General features: G+C 42.4%; 1 long non-coding RNA gene across 1 annotated transcript; it reads left to right on the top strand.

The window, feature by feature from the left end:
* Positions 1–2,934: 2,934 nt before the first annotated feature.
* Positions 2,935–14,909, top strand: LOC103101973 (uncharacterized). The gene is made up of 2 exons (XR_001623356.2): positions 2,935–3,320; positions 14,696–14,909. It is a non-coding gene; the product is annotated as an uncharacterized LOC103101973 (long non-coding RNA).
* Positions 14,910–15,292: the final 383 nt, after the last annotated feature.

The raw sequence follows: 15,292 nt of genomic DNA on the forward strand, positions 1-15,292 counted from the left end.
TGGTTATGAGGGCTAGACTAGAAACAGGCATAATACTGGGAGATGAGGTTACTGTCATTCCCAGGTCTCCTTAGAAGACCTCTAAGGTCTCTCCCAGTTCTATGAACTTATAACTATGTAAAATGTCACTCACTATTCTGTGATCTCAATGGGAACTTTATCTCCACATTCTTTTTCTGACTTTTAGGAGAATCCAACATGATAGCAGAGGAGATTACTAGACAACACAGCTATTGACCCAACAGTCTTCCTTCCAGCAGTTCTACTTCTCTTTCTTGGGTCAGCCATCCCAATGGGTTTTGTTGTCCAGTCATTTCAGTCATATCCAACTCTTTGTTGATCCCTTTTGGGGTTTTCTTGGCAAAGATAATTGAGTAGTTTGCCACTTTATTTGACAGAGAAGGAAGTTGAGGCAAACAGGATTAAGTGACTTGCCCAAGGTTATACAGCTAATAAATGTCTCAGGTCAGATTTGAACTCAGGTTTTCCTGAGTCCAGGCCCAGCATTCTGTACCACTAACACTATATTACCCAGCTGCCTCATTTCAATGAATATAGAGAAGCAATAGAATAAGCACTGGACTAGAAATCCAGAGAACTGGTTCTCTTGTGCCTAAAGGGCTATAAAACTGTGCATACCCTTTGATCTTGTAATCTCACTATTGGGTTTATATTGCACCAAAGAGATCAAAGAAAGGGGAAAAGGACCTACTTGTGCAAAAATATTTATAGCAGCTCTTTTGTAGTGGTAAAAATTGGAAATTGAGGGGATATCCATCAATTGGGGAATGGCTGAACAAATTGTGATATATGGTAGTGATGGAATATGTGCTATGAGAAATGATGAGGAAGATTTCAGAAAAATCTGGAACGATCAACATGAACTGATACAGAACAAAATAAGCAGAACCAGGAGAACATTGTACACTGTATCAGCAATATTGTACGATGATTAACTATGAAAGATTTAACTACTCTCAGCAATACAATGATCCAGGACAATTCTGAAGGATTTATGACAAAGAATGCTCTCCACCTCCAGAGAAAGAACTGTTGGAGTAAGATGCAGATCAAAGCTTACTATGTTTCACATTAGCTTATTTATGGTTTTATTTTGTAGTTTTGATTAAATACGAGCATTCTCTTACAATGATTAATATGGAAGTATGTTTTGCATGATAATACATGTATAACCCAGATCAAATTACTTACCATCTCCAGGACAGAAAGGAAGGAGGGAAACAATTTGGATCTTATAATTTTAGAAATCATATATCAAAAAATGTTATTACAGGAAAATAAAATATCTTTGAATAAAAAAGACAACTTAAAAAAAGAACTGGGTTCTGTTACAGCTTTACCTCTGGTTTGCTACTTGACAAGTCTTCATTTGTCAATAGAGATTATTTTATTTGGGTTTTTGTACCTAACACAATACCTGGCACCAAGTAGACAATTAATCAATGTCTGTTGTTTGGTTGTTCTCTGCCTACCTTGCTGAAGGGACTCAAATAAGAAAAGATATTAAGTGACCCAGCAGATAGTGGTTGATTTGGAGTCAGGAAGACATAACTAGCTGTGTGCCCTTAGTCTAGTCACTTAATCTCTTTCATCCTCAGTTTCTTCATCTGTATAATGGAGATAATAATAGCACCTGAGGTTGTGAGGAACAAATGAGAGAACATATGTAAAGCATTTTAGAAACCTGAAAATTCTACATAAATGTTAGCTGTTATTATTATGTAGGAAAGTGCTATGAAAAAGGCTTGTTTGGGGTTTTTTTTTTTAGAAACCCTTACCTTCCGTCTTGGAATCAATACTATGTATTGGCTCCAAGACAGAAGAGTGGTATGGGCTAGGCAATGGGGGTCAAGTGACTTGCCCAGGGTCACACAGCTGAGTGGCTGAGGCCAGATTTGAACATAGGGCCTCCTGTCTCTAGGCCTGGTTCTCAATCCACTGAGCTACCCAGCTGCCCCCGAAAAAGTTTTTTAGAAAAAGTAGCAATGTGGTATTGGAGACAGAGCCAGCCTTGGAGTCAGGAAAACATGGATTTAAATCCCACTTTTGGCATCTCGGTGTCTAAGACTACAAGTAAGATCATAGATCTGGAGCTAGAAGGGACCTTAGAGTTTTATAGCTGAAGAAACTGAAACACAAAGAGATGCATCAATTTGCCCAAGGTCACATGACTAATAAGTAACTGAGGCAGGATTTGAGCCCAGGTCTTTCTGACTTTAAAGCCAGCATCCTAACCAGTGCAGTAGGCAGGTGCCAGTTGGCATAGATAGATGGCTTCCTGGGTAGCCATTACAAGTTCAGTCCAAATTTTCAAAAGTAAAAGAAAAGCTTGTGGTATCATTGGAGACCTAGGGAACTACAGTTATCGGCTGAGGCATATACTCTTTTGATACCCGCTGCCATGCTAGAGAGTTTTGTTTAACTGGGCTTGGGTGTGGGTTTTGTTACAAGGAAAGGCTCACAGAATAGTTTGAGGGCATGAGGAGGGATAGAAAATGGAAATGACTGAGATGCAAAATTGGGCATCCCTTCCCTTTTAACTTTTTTAAGGTAAAAAGCACCATTCAGATTTGTGGGATTAAAAATGTCCTTCTATTTGTGCAGTTGGGGACCACAGCTCATCTCCCCCATCGCCAACCAAGCATCTAGCCAGCTTCCAGGTTCTCCGACTTCCCCCATCATCTCCCAGGGACTCAGGGGGCCAAGCTCACTCGGAGAAGGGCCCTCCTCCCCACCTTGGCAGGACCCGAGCTGGAGTCTTGCTGGCAGAGATTGTCCCCTGACCCCCTCGTGGGGAGGGGCACCCCCTCCCCCCCAGATTAGGATGGCCGGGCGTCACAAATGAACAGTGGAGGGGGGTTTGTAATGATGATTAGGGCCTGAAATTGGCTGAGATTTACAGTGTCAGTCAGGAATGAAGGGAGAGGGGGAAAAGCATTCGAAGCGGCCTAATGGATCCATCAGCTCGTTTTGGCTGCTCAGTGGGCCGAGCAGGGTCACCAGGCTTTCCACTGGCAGCACAAAGCACTTCAATTTTGTTAGGAAATGTATCAATTTAACTGACTTGAGCAGCACACTGAAAAACCTAATGAATCTGGACTCAATTTTCCGCCACGCTGCCTCCGCGCGCTGTCGGAAACAATGTCTGTGGTCGGGGGTGACGGCGGCGGCCTCCGATAGGCTGCGGCCGCTCCCCATCCGCTGTCAGGGCTAGTAGACAGAGACAGCCCTGCCTCCCGCAATCCAGTGACAGCCGAGGACCGGGCACCGCCACTTTCCTAACAATGATGTCATTAAAGGTAAATTGGCCTCTATTTCAGCAGGATGATAGTGCTAATTGAGTGGGAAAATATAATATAGGGAGCTGTTGTCTGCAGTTAAAGGGAGGAGGGGGACATATTAAATGGGCTACAATACTAGGTGTCAGGGACGGCAGATGTTGCTTTCTGCTGATAACTGCACTGACATATCTCTAGCTTGTCAAGGCTGGGGTTTTCAGGGAGACTTACAGCAAAAGGCAGCAGATGGCCCTTCTGAATGGGAATGAAGTGCTTAAACAGGCTGGCTGCTGAAGGCAGCTAGTTTGTAAATAGAGGAGTCGGAGGTGGCCTGTGGCTCCCCCCACCCCCAACCCCAACCCTCACTGCCCAGGAGTGCTGCTGGCTAAATGGCAGCCAGTGAGGAGCATCCTCCCCTCCCTGCTCCCACTCTCCAGAGCAGAGTGACCTGAGGGTTTTCTCCTAGGAGCCCCCACTTTCTGCTCCCACTCTCCAGAGCAGCCTGACCTGGGGGTTTTCTCTTAGGAGCCCCCACTTTCTGCTCCCACTCTCCAGAGCAGTCTGACCTGGGGGTTTTCTCCTAGCAGCCCCCACTTTCTGCTCCCACTCTCCAGAATGGCCTGACTTAGAGGGGTTTCTCCTTGGAGCTGTTCACTTTCTACTCCAACTCCAGAATGGTCTAACTTGGGGATTTTCTTTTAGGAACTTCCCACTATCTCCTCCCATTCTCCAGAGCAACCTAACCTGGGAGTTTTATCCTGGGAGCTACCCACTCCCTGCTCCCTCTCTCTAGAGCAGCCTGACTTGGGAGTTTTCTCCCAAGAACCTGAAAAAAGCTTGGATGGGTACATTTAGCCTAGAAGAGATACACATCTGGCCCCCAAGACAAGACTTGAGGCTTGTAGGTTCTACTGCATTGTCTTGACCCTGCAAGGTAAACTCTTCCTTTCTCTAGGTCTTCCCTCTTGCAGAACCCTCTACCCCAGACCAGGCTGAGGGATACATAACTGAGATGGTTGCTCCCAGCAGGCAGCTCTCTCTCCAAAGCTCCAAGCAAACCCTTCACACACACACACACACACACACACACACACACACACACACACACACACACACACACACACACGAAAGAAACCTCCTCCTTTCCTAAGGGCCCTCACTTTGGTCCAAACACATACAGTGGAAGGCAAATAAAATTCACTTCATTTCATGCTCAAAGATACATGTTGTACAAACCCATCACATGCCAACAAATGAAATGTAATAAAAGAGAGGGGTGAATATGCTCAAACACTGCATCCATCCTTGGCTCCCATATTTGTGATGATTCCACAGAATAAATACAGGGAAAGAAAGAGCAGCAGCCACAATCCTATCTCCACGCAGGAAGCCCCACAAGAATATTCACTCAAGATATCTCGGGGACCAGCTACATGCCTCCTTCTCACTCAGTCCTGCTCTCATGATCGCTCCCTAAATTCGCTCCCCCAGCCTCTTCCACCACACTCCTGACAGAGCAAACCAAAGGCCAGATGGGTAGGTGGCCTCTCAGGAGTGCATCCCAGCCTTCTGGCCCCAACAGCAACCTTAGCTGTTTCCAGCATTGCTACCCTTCATCCATGTTGTCTGCAGACAGCTCCCTGCACTGCTCTTGGAGCCCCTTTGCCCCTCTGTGCTCTGTCCCCAGCATGGATCCTCCCAACGCTCCAGGCCAGGAACCCTTCTCCTTAGAAAAGCATCCTCTGTTCCCCAGCAGCTTCCCCATGTGATTCACAAGCACTTAGCCCCTTCCCCAGTGCCCCGCATCCAGCTTGCTCTGTACAGATCCTTGTCGCTCCCTCCCAGCTTCCATGGAGCTAATATCCTCGCAGACACAGATCTGCCCACTGATAGCATCACAGACATCTTCTTCACTCTTATCTTAACACATATTGCCCCGAATGCAATAAGACATCCATAGACCATATGCAGAGAGAGGCACACGCAAACAGACACCCATGAACAGCAAAACAAACACGCCAACCCCAAACCCCACAGGTGACAGAGACAACCGGCATTCCCCACCTCCCCCATCCAGTCCTACGCTGTTACAAAAACACAGACGCCAATGTGACTGGATCTGGGGAAGGCACGTGCGAATCCCAGCCATGTGAAAACCCCCACGCCAGCTGTATGGGGTTTACACATGTTGAAATGCAAATCGTGTGCTCCTTAATGAGCCCAGCAGACAGGCCAAGGCAATGGAAGCAGCCCCTCCTCTGTAATTGGTGGGATTATACCTGGAAGGGGAAGCAGTTGTTTCCTAGAACTCCTCTCTCTACTGAGGAAAAGGGGAAGCCAGACTGGACAGTTGGTGAAGATGGGAGGCTCCATCCCCCTGCCGGGCCTGAGGGACAAGGGGTCTGACTAAAGAGATTGGGGAGAGATAAATCCCCTTCTGCTGCTCTTCCTGCAAAGGGGGGCTGCCCCTTGCTTCAGTCAAGGAGAAGCCAAGAAGATGGAAAGCCAAGGGGAGAGGGGCCACACAGCCTTCATTGGGCTCCTCAAGGCTTACTTTATTTTTTAAACCCTTATCATCTGTCTTATAATCAATATAATGTATTGGTTCTAAGGCAGAGGAACAGTAAGAGCTGGGCTATGGGGGGGGGGGAGGTAAGTGACTTGTCCAGGGTCACCCAGCTAGGGAGTGTCTGATGTCAGATTTGAACCCAGGACCTCCCATCTCTATGCCTGGCTTTCAATAAAATGAGCCACCTGACTGCCAGAAAAGTTTACTTTAAAAAAAAAATCCCTTACCTTCTTTGTTAGAATCAATACTGTGTATTGGTTCCAAGACGGAAGAGTGGTAAAGGCTAGGCAATGGGGGTTAAATGACTTGCCCAGGATCACACAGCTAGGAAGTGTCTAAGGCCAGGACCTCCCATCTGTAACCCTGACTCTCAATCCACAGAGATGCCCCATCAAAGTTTACTTTTTATGTCAATCTAAAGGACCAGAGAAAAAGGCTGAGAAGAGAAACTTCAGTTGGCGCTGAGGGAAAACAATGTGTTTGGGGTCAGAGAGACTGGCTTTGAAATCCTTCTTGATTCTATCATTTCCTAGCCAGATGAACTTAGGGAAGTTACTTAACTTTTCAGAGCCTCAGTTTCCTTATGTGTAAAAAGCAAATGCCCCAATCCTCCCTTCTTGCCCCATTTTCAGACCTATTCTCACAAGCCTATTTCCCAAGTCCCTATCACCTGATATGCTGAAAAGGATTCAAAATAGACTAGGAGAGTTCTGTAGAGCTTGAGGAAACATCTCCAACCCCATATCAAGAATGAACTGAGCAGCAGTTAGGTGGCACAGTGGATAGAGGGCCACACCTGGAATTAGGAGTACCTGGGTTCAAATTTGGCCTCAGATACTTCCTCCTGCATGACCCATGGGTTCAGGGTGTAACCAAGCAACTCTCTAAAATATACATTACTGAGATCAACAGCTACATTTAGACAGCAACACTAAGGATAAAACACTTCACATAGATTGCATCCTCTCAACAACCCTGTGAGACCAGTTCTATTATTATTTCCATTTGACAGATAAGAAAACTGAGTCTCAAAAAGGTTATAAGTGCCTTGTCTAGAATAAAAGTCAGTAGATGTTTGACATAGGATTTGAACCCAGGCCTTCCTGCCTCCACGCTTAGTATTATACCATACTGCCTCTCTTATGAATTGCCCATGTGCACAGGGTAAGTGTTTGTAGGTCTATGGAGTCAGAAAAAGCATTAAGATGAAAGCTCATATTTCTCTAGTGAGCCCCTGTTGGACCAAACAGAATAAATCTAATCATTTATATCAACTTGGCTCAAAGAGTAGTATCATGTCCCTCCTAAATCTTCTCTTGCGAAATGCCTTCCCCACAATAACCTTATGGGTGAGGGAATGCAAAACTGATTGTCTCCCGTTCAATAAGTCAGGAAACTAAGAAATGACTTCAGCAAGGTTTGGTTACTTGTGTGAGGAGTCAAAAATTGCTCTTTAGGTCACAAAAGCATAGAATATTAGAACTGGAAGAAAGCTTAGAGATCGCCTAGTCCTATGATCACAATTTCTCAGTTGTAGGGAAACTCAATCATATCTGAATAAGAATATACACACATGCACACACACACACACACACACACACACACACATACACATAGTCACCTAGCCTTTGCTTTTAAAACTTTCAGTAAGGGAATTCACTAACTCTAAAATCAACATATTGCACTTCTGGATAGCTCTATTTCTTAGGACCATGTCTCCCCAAAGTCTTGCCTTTTCCAAACTAACTATTTCTACTTCCTTTCAATCAGTTCTTACATAGCATTCTTTCTAGGTCCTCCATTATCCTGCCATCCCTTCTCTAGAAAGTCTCCAGCTTCTCAATGTTCCCCTAAAATATGGAGCATAATACACCAGATGTGGTCTGACCTAGGTACCACAAGACTATCTTCTCTTTGTTAGGGATACTGTACCTCCCTAAATGTAGGCTGACACTAGATTTTTGGATGCTCATATTGATTTTGCAGTCCAAACTCTTAATTTCACAGATAAAGAAACTGAGACCTAGGATGTAGTCATTTGGCCACTACCCTAGGAAATGGCAGAACTAAAACCCAGATCTTCTTGTCCTAAACTCATTGTTTCTTCATTGCTCCAAATCAATGCTCCAAACATAAGTGAGTAGGAAGGATTTGTCAAGAGAAGGAAAAAGGACAGCAACAGGCTCTTTAGCCTCTTTTGGTCTCTCAAGTCTCTTTGGGCTCTTCTTTGAACTTCAAGAGAGAAGATGGTCAATGTTAACCTCACTTTAGATTTCTGAAGGGAGAATAAAACCCCAGGAAGAAACTAACAAGGGAAGCTGAGAGTCTCCATCATCCACAGCTTGCTAGAGACTTCAGGCAACGTTCACTTGGATGAGTTATGGGACTCTCTCTCTCTCTCTCCATTGAGTTGAGTTACATTGCTCCTAGTTTTTCTTCTAGTATCAAGCAGAACTTTTGTATGTTCCTTCAAAAACTTTAAGACTATGCCCATGTTCCTCCAAAGTCTTCCCTTTTCCAAGCTAAATATACCCACTTCCTTTGAATCCATTTTTACATGGCATCTGGGTCTTCCATCATCCTGCCAGCCCTCCTCCAAAAGTTCTCCACCTTCTCAATGTCTCTCCTAAAATATGGAACCCAATACACTAGATGTGCTCTGACCCAGTCATGTCCTTCAGTCTATATTTTCTAATATATATTCTCTTAGGTATACTTTCTCTGATTTGCTTTGTTATCAATTTGAATAAATGGTTTTCTTTGCTACCTGCTATTTGTGTGTGAATTGTGGAGCAATTGTGGGAATTTGTGTGGGAAGGGAGCAAAGCCTTGGATATAAAGTTTGGGGAGCTCCTTTTCCCCTGAGTGAACATTGATCAGGAGTTTAGTTTGAACCTGAAAACTCCACGCCTTAGACTGATAATATTCAAGGGAGCAGATAGATGTTAAGCTAGCCTGGTACCTCCTCTCTCTGAGGAGAACAGAATGACCAAGCTTCTAGTTCTAATCTCCTGCTTCCCCTCCTGGCAGAATTAAAATATTTGAAATTAAAGTCTTTTTTTTTTAAATTAAAGAAGAGTGAAAATAGAAGATGCTAGAGATGTCCATTCTGCCTCCCTTTAAGCTACACAATGATACCCCCATGCTGCAGATGGAGATTAGTCTTGCCATAGCCAGAAAACTGCCCTAGAATTCTAAAGAAGTTCTGAACATTCTAAAGGAGAGAGAAATTAGAAAGAATGTTGTCCCCTTCCCTAGTCCCAGATTAAAACCTACAGTAAAGATTTCCTGATCCTGAAGTATGCATTCTCATGCTCATCCCTAGTCCCTGTTTCTTGATCTTTGTCAAATCTAATGACATTTTGGTCCTGACTGTACAAGTTTGAGTTGAACTAGAAGGGACCCAAAATGTCAAAGGCTTTCTGAGACCATAAAACTCAGAGAAGTGATGAGCCAGGACTATTTCTCCACCACACTTGAGTAAGAGTAGGGTATCTGTGTGTGTGATTTTTTTATTTTTTAAATTTCAAGGTCTAGAGCTAGGATCACACACACACACACACACACTCACATACACACACACTCACACTCACACATGCCCCTTTGATTCCCTTTCCTTGGGTTTGGCTATGGGTACTCTGAAACAATTTCCAGGCACCTGGGGAAAGGAGGGTGGTTGGGAGGAGTTTGGGGAGACATTTGGATGAAGTGATCCATGGAAGAGAATCTTCTCATCTTTTTCATGTTGACTAAATGAAATAGCTACTGGGGTAAAGGAGAGAAGAAATATAGTCTTAGTTTCCATTCCTAATGACTCACTGGGCTTTTTGTTAAAAACAAGAAGACAGGAAGACTCTATGGTTTCATCAGCATAGGAAGTTCACAGTGCAAGAATTTCCTCCACCATCCACAGAGACTTTGTAAATAAGGCTAGAGTCACATAAGCCTGGGACAACAAAAGTTATGTAAAAAGTTATGTAACTTGCCCTGAACCACTAAATTAATAAGTCAGTAAGTGTGAAGCAGTATTTGAACTCATGTCTTCCTCAAAGCCCAGAACTCCATCCATTACTCCAAATATTTCTATGTGTTTGTTTAAAAAATAACCACTACTTTTTAAAAATGTCATTGATTCATTTTGTGGCTCAGGGTTAAAAAAATAAATAAAGAAAGAAAATGTATACATTTGAATTCAGTTTGAGATTCAGAAAATTGGCGCCATTTGTGTCAGTTTGTGGTTTCAATTTCCATCCTATTAAAATCTCTGATCTCCTTCTTTCCTTCCAAGTTGTTCCTTCCCTTTGCCCTTCTGTTCCCTGGGCCTCTTGAGGCACAATGTCTGGCACTTCTCTCCCAGTTAGGATGACATATGGTTTCCTCTTTGCTTTGGTGTGTGTGTGTGTGTGTGTGTGTGTGTGTGTGTGTGTGTGTGTGTGTGTGTGCTCTAACATTCCAGGTGCCCTAAATTGTGCCCTGAGAAAAATGGAGGTACTCAAGTCAAATCAAAGCTGATGGGATTTTTTTAGTGGGGAGGGAGGGTTGAGTTCTACCATCTAAGTGAAGGACTGGAGGGACTTGCAATCAAAAGAGTAACAAGCAATTGTTTTGCTTAGTTAACTTGAACCTTCTCAGTGATCAGCCACCCCCACCCCATGCTTACTCAACTAGGCTGGCAAGACTTCTCCTCAGGTACAGCCCAGCCACACCAGTTGCTTCCAGCTCTATCCCTTCTGTGACCTTGCATCCACTTTTTGAGTCTTTTATATAAGCCAGTGGGGAGCTGAAGGCAACTCACACAACTCCTTAGAGCTATGAATGCATTTTTTTTAAAGGAAAGTAAACATTTACCAGCACATTGTTGAATGACACCCACCAAGTTGGGGCAGCTGGGTGGCTCAGTGGATTGAGAGCCAGGCCTGAGGTTGGGAAATCCTGGGTTCAAATTTGACCTCAAACATTTCCCAGCTGGGTGACCCTGGTCAAGTCACTTAACTCCCATTGCCTAGTTCTTACCGCTCTTCTGCCTTGGAATAAATACTTAATGTCCATTCTAAGAAAAAAGGAAAGGGTTATTTAAAATAAAAATAAGCAAAACCCATTCCCTTAATTGCGATGCACTCAGATTTCCAAAGTATCTTTCCTACAAAGACTCTAAATACTTATATATTTGAATGCCACATCTCTGACACTTTGAAATAAATGGGTAAAGTATCCTCACTTTTCAGTGGGGAAACTGAGGTACAAAGTGCTTGTAGAAAAATACAGCATTTTAAGAGTCCTGGGCTTGAAGGCAAGAGACTTGACTTTGTATCTCAATTTTAGTACTTAACTACTTGATATTTAATTGTGGGCATATTTTCTTTCACCTATAGGAATGTGCTGGAAGCAGTTCTACTAATTCTACTAGTAGTTCTAGAGAGCTGGTTGTTAAATTTTCAGTGTGACCATTTATACCTCAGGAATCAATGAAGGCTAGAGAACTTGAATTATTGTTTTACTGATTGTCTAGATTTAAGAAAGTGATGGGAAATGTTATTAATACAGGTTAAACATTAAACTGTGCCATGTGACTTCTCAAAGAACTAGTTGTTAAACATTTACCAGCACATCCTCATCTATGAGCCTCAGTTTCTTTGTCTGTGAAATGGAGATAATGCTTCCAGTCCCTAATTTACAGAGCCGATATGAGAATACTTTAGAAATATGATACTATAATGTCCATTTTCTTCAACTACAGAATCAGAGAACCACAGAATATTGAGCTGGAAGCAAGGACATACTGGTAAATGTTTAGCAACTGACTACACTAGGGGGAATATGTACACAATATATTTTGCAAACTTTAAAGCCTTAGGGGCAGTCAGGTGGCTCAGTGAATAGAGAGCCAGGTCTAGAGACAGGAGGTCCTGGGATCAGATCTTCCCTCAGACACTTCCTAGCCATGTAACCCTGGGCAGGTCACTTAACCTCAGTTGCCTAGCCCTTACCACTCTTGTGACTTGGAACTGAGACTTAATATTGACTCAAAGATAGAAGGTAAGGGTTGTGTTAGGTTTTTTTTTTAACAAATTTAAACCTTATATAAAAGTGAACTTTTATTAGATCTCTAAACATGTCAGCTTCTATCTTTTCTCTCTCATTTTTGTAGCATCCAACCTCCCCTCCATCACTCTATTACAAACTTTTCTTCTCCCACTTGGGGCCTCTTCATTTTTTCTCTCTGCAATTTGTTCATTTGCTCTTTTTTCCTACCTTTACTCTCTACTTCCTATCCATCACTTGTTTCAAACTTTGCTTGACCTTGCTGTCCCTATTAGGTCCCTTGCTCTCATTGTCCTATTGAGTGCATTTTCCATCCTAAAGAGATTCACACACACACACACACACACACACACCTTTTCCCTCCAGTTTCCTCTTTTGCTTCTTAGAATCCTATTCTTCCAGGGGCTCAGTGGATTGAGAGTCAGGCTCAGAGACAAGAGATCCTGGATTCAAATCTGACCTCAGACACTTCCCAGCTGTGTGACCCTGGGCAAGTCACTTAACCCCCATTGCCTAGCCTTGACCACTCTTCTGCCTTAAAATTGATAGTATCGATTTTAAGATGGAAGGTAAGAGTTTAAAAAAAAGAATTCTATTCTTCCTTTTTCTCCCCTCTAACCTCTGATTTAAAATCACAGGATCATGAAACCCAAGATGCCAAAGGGAGCTCAAAGGGCATGAATAATGGAAGAAAGGCTGTAGTGTAGGAGTTCTTAATTTTTTTGTTTGTGGCAGTCTGGTGAATCTTATGGACCTCGTGGCAGTCTGGTAATACCTGTAGACTCCTCAGAAGAACATTTTTAAATGTATGAAATAAAATACAAAGGAAACCAAATTATATTGATCTATAGTTATCAAAATATCATATAAAAAGTCCAGACACTCCAAGATAACAATCCCTGCTCTAGTGGAATCTTCCCAAAGCATATTCTTCAGGATACTGTCTTCTTTCTCTGATTCTTCCTTCTTCCCTCCATTTCCCTTCTTTTTTTCTAATTTTTCTCTTCCTTTTCCTAATTTTACTATGTGACCTTGGGCAAGTCACTTAATTTTAATGTGCTTTACTTTCCTTTTCTGTAAAAGAGAATCTTCCTCAATGGCCTCTAAAGTCCTTTTCAACTTCTAAATCCATGATTCTGTGCTCCCAGGACTTCAGCTGGGAGGGGAGGGGAAGGAACCAAATTTATCCCCCACCAGTCCTAACACATTCCTATTTCAATATATCATTTCAAGCTTTGGAAAAAGGAAAAAGAGGAAAGAAAAGGGGGAAAAAGAAACAAGAAAGAGTTTTGATCTTCCTCCATTATCTTGTGCCCACCCCAGGACTTAGCTCAAATGTTTTCACCGAGAAGGCATTCAATATAGGCTGGTTGATAGGATAAATGAATGAGAGGAAAGGAAGCGAGGAATTGGGTGGTTTGGGGATGGCTTACTTAAACTCATAAGTAATGGCGCTCCACTGTCATTCACTTATCCCCAAGACAAATACTAATCTCCCCAGATCTGTTCCCTTATTTTCTCTCTCCTGTCCTTTTTCTTCATTCTTCTTTCTCCAGGTCAGAAATCAGTCTCTCATCCCTACAGATTTGAGTAAAGACTTCTATTACTGTTAACAACTATCCAGTCTTCTTGGTACCTATTGGTGGGTCTAGAAGCCCTTGGTTCTAGAAGATTCTGTCCATGATTGGATTACATAGGCTTCAGTCTTATGATTCTAGCACCCGAAAACCTGGTTGGACCCAAGATCTCTCCCTAATTAACAGTAATCAATGTGGTGTAATGGAATTCAATTTGATTCAATTCTACAAACATTTATGTAACTTCCATGAATAGTTCCTGCCTTCAAGGATCTTATCTTCTACTAGAAGAAAAATACATTCATAGAAGAATAAACACAAACTATATGCAAAGTAATTTGGGAAAGACAGGGAGAACAAGCATTTGAAGAGTCCCAGGAAAAGGCAGGAGGTGACATTTAATATGAATCTTAAAATGTTAGGTAGAGGGGACAGCTGGGCAGTTCAGTGGATTGAGAACCAGGCCTAGAGACAGGAGGCACTAGGTTCAAATCTAGTCTCAGACACTTCCTAGCTGTGTGACCTTAGGCAAGTCACTTAACCCCTATTGCCTAGCCCTTACACTCCTCTGCCTTAGAACCAATACATAGTATTGGTAAGGGTTTAATAAAAATTAAAAAAAGAAGTTAGAGAGAGAGCATTCTAAGCATGGGTGATTATCTATGAAAACCAGACACATTTAATAAATGTTGGACTGATTTGAACATAGAATATGTGAAGGAAATCAACCTAGTCTGATAGATTGCACTCAAATTATAAAAGGTTTTATATGCCAACTGGAGGCATTTATATTTTATTATAGAGGTAAATAGGTAACCACCTTGAAGTTTCTTCATCAGAGGAAAAAGATCAGACAGACTTGTGCTTTAGGAATCGAGAATCTAGAAGGAACTCAAACCTGTAAATCTGTGGATTCCAGATTTCTCATCCCCATTTCATCACGCTTATAACCTTGGGCATTTCATTTTATTTCTCTGGGTCTCAGCTTATCCTTCTTTAAAATGGAATTGCTCTCCAGCTAATCCAGATGGTTTTGAGGTAGAATGCTGTGACAAACATCAATATTTAGAATATAAAATCACAACATATCAATAAGTATGTATTAAATGCCTGCTATATGCCTCGTGCCATCCTAGTGCCATAGCACAGCTTTTAAAGCATGTTGCATCGCTCTCACCCCAAATACTGTCCCATCTGGCTTCTTCCAGCAGAGTATCTGCCTAGCCCAGCCTCTCCCAGCTGTCCAAGTTCTCAAGTCAACGGTGAATTGAAATGGGGGCAGTTCCAGGAGGTCTAAGGGAAGCCAAACCCATAACTGGCAGCCTCTGCAAGGAAGAAGTGGGATCCTAGAGGAGAATCATACAGTGCAGGTGGGATTAACCTGAGACTGAGACAATATAAGGAAGGCGTTGCTATGTTAAACAGTCATTCCATTTTCCACTCACCTAAATTCTTTCTTGCAATGCCCCATGGTATTTACCACATTGGGCTCCCTAATGTCACTATAGAGAGGCAGGAAAAATTCCCAAATTCTTGCTGGAAACAAAGGAACATAGAGAAGTCTAGTGACTCCCCCAAAGTCCCATAGTCAACATGTTGTTCATTAAATTTCATCTAGCTGGAGCACAGATTTCCTGCATTCCATAGCTAGCCCTACTTATACTGGGCTCTATATTATTTTTATATTACATATTATTATACATAATATATAATATACATCTATGTATTATTTCTATATCTGCATATATCTATATATAATCTATAGTCTATATATTATACTATATGTTATTACATGTTATACATCT

This window comes from Monodelphis domestica, chromosome 7 (assembly GCF_027887165.1).
Source record: "Monodelphis domestica isolate mMonDom1 chromosome 7, mMonDom1.pri, whole genome shotgun sequence".
Classification (NCBI taxonomy): domain Eukaryota; kingdom Metazoa; phylum Chordata; class Mammalia; order Didelphimorphia; family Didelphidae; genus Monodelphis; species Monodelphis domestica.